Consider the following 2,087-nt stretch of genomic DNA (forward strand, 5'->3'; position numbering starts at 1 on the left):
AACGATCGATAGAACACAAGACCGAATAAGCAATCGTGCAAGGGAAAAAATAATGAATTTTCATATTCGGTTCGGTCCTTTTGGACCGAATAAGCCCTTATTCGGGTAACCCGGACCGAATAACCCGAAAACCGAATAAGCCTTATACAGATACCCGAAAACCGAATCGAATTGCTTATTCGGGTCTAATTCAGTTCGGTTCGATTCGGTTCTCGGTTCGGTTCGGGTTTTCGGGCCAAATTCTCATCCCTAGTTATGAACTTAGATACTATATCCAACACATTAGATATCAAGGGAACCCTAGCAAAGCACATTGGACCGCAATCAAGAATATTCTTAAGTACCTTCGGAGGACCAAGGAATGGTTTCTAGTCCTCGGAGGGAGTGATGACTTAAAGGTGCGAGGGTATAGTGACGCCAGTTTCCAGACCGACAGGGACAACTATCGTTCACAGTCGAGCTGGGTCTTTACCCTTAATGGAGGAGCATTGACTTTGAAAAGTTCCAAGCAAGAAACCGTAGTTGATTCAACGTGTGAATCAGAGTACATTGCAGCGAGCAAAGTGTCAAAGGAGGCGATATGGTTAAAGAACTTCATTGGAGACCTTGGAGTTGTACCTGTGTAACATCCCCCTCTGGCACGTATCACAATATTGTCCGCTTTGGGCCACTCGGCACGAGGACTTCCAACTGCAGAGTTCTTATGGGATCTGCTGCCCTCACGGTTTTAAAACGCGTTGTGATAGGGAAGGTATCCACACCCCTTATAAGGAATGCTTAGTTCTCCTTCCCAGCCGATGTGGGATCAGATCTAACCCACTTTCACCCCCCATTATAGGGTTCGACGTCCCCGTCGAACACATCGACCCGTGCCCTAGCTCTGATACCATTTGTAACATCCCCCTCTGGCACGTATCACAATATTGTCCGCTTTGGGCCACTCGACACGAGGACTTCCCAGGGGGTCACCCATCCCGGTACTACTCCCGCCCGAGCACGCTTAACTGCAGAGTTCTTATGGGATCTGCTGCCCTCATGGTTTTAAAACGCGTTGTGATAGGGAAGGTATCCACACCCCTTATAAGGAATGCTTAGTTCTCCTTCCCAGCCGATGTGGGATCAGATCTAACCCACTTTTTGTAACATCTCCCTCTGGCACGTATCACAATATTGTCCGCTTTGGGCCACTCGGCACGAGGACTTCCCAGGGGGTCACCCATCCCGGTACTACTCCCGCCCGAGCACGCTTAACTGCAGAGTTCTTATGGGATCTGCTGCCCTCACGGCTTTAAAACGCGTTGTGTTAGGGAAGGTATCCACACCTCTTATAAGGAATGCTTAGTTCTCCTTCCCAGCCGATGTGGGATCAGATCTAACCTACTTTCACCCCCCATTATAGGGTTCGACGTCCCCGTCGAACACATCGACCCGTGCCCTGGCTCTGATACCATTTGTAACATCTCCCTCTCGCACGTATCACAATATTGTCCGCTTTGGGCCACTCGGCACGAGGACTTCCCAGGGGGTCACCCATCCCGGTACTACTCCCGCCAGAGCACGCTTAACTGCAGAGTTCTTATGGGATCTGCTGCCCTCACGGCTTTAAAACGCGTTGTGTTAGGGAAGGTATCCACACCCCTTATAAGGAATGCTTAGTTCTCCTTCCCAGCCGATGTGGGATCAGATCTAACCTACTTTACCGATTTCATTTATGCTTTTTAAAAATAATTTTCAGAGTAAGTCCTTTTAATTTTAAAAGAGATGCGGAATTTGTTCCCAAAAACAAAACATGATAAAATAGATATTTATCAAAACATTTCATAAAGAAATATGATTTCATATCATAATCAAAAGTCGGGATGTCATGTTCCGATACAGATCATAAAGCATAAACGATAGCATTACAAGTCTTTCAACAAATATATACATATGCAGACTTGTAAACAAAACAACTTGATGTTCGCCCATCTTAAGCTCTTGCGCCACTTCCTGTAAAATGAATCAACTGAGTGGGTCAGGCTTGGGAGCCTGGTGAGCATGTAGAGTTTTCAACCAACAATAAATAATTTAATTAATTATTATCAACC

At 46.1% G+C, this 2,087-nt stretch overlaps 2 pseudogenes; both read right to left on the reverse strand.

Moving 5' to 3' along the window:
* Nucleotides 1-936: 936 nt before the first annotated feature.
* On the reverse strand, nt 937-1,054 carry LOC145013711 (5S ribosomal RNA; annotated as a pseudogene).
* A 443-nt stretch (nt 1,055-1,497) lies between these two features.
* Nucleotides 1,498-1,615, reverse strand: LOC145013708 (5S ribosomal RNA; annotated as a pseudogene).
* Between the last annotated feature and the right edge of the window lie 472 nt (nt 1,616-2,087).

The sequence above is a fragment of the Lactuca saligna genome, chromosome 8, assembly GCF_052625555.1.
Source record: "Lactuca saligna cultivar CGN05327 chromosome 8, ASM5262555v1, whole genome shotgun sequence".
NCBI lineage: Eukaryota > Viridiplantae > Streptophyta > Magnoliopsida > Asterales > Asteraceae > Lactuca > Lactuca saligna.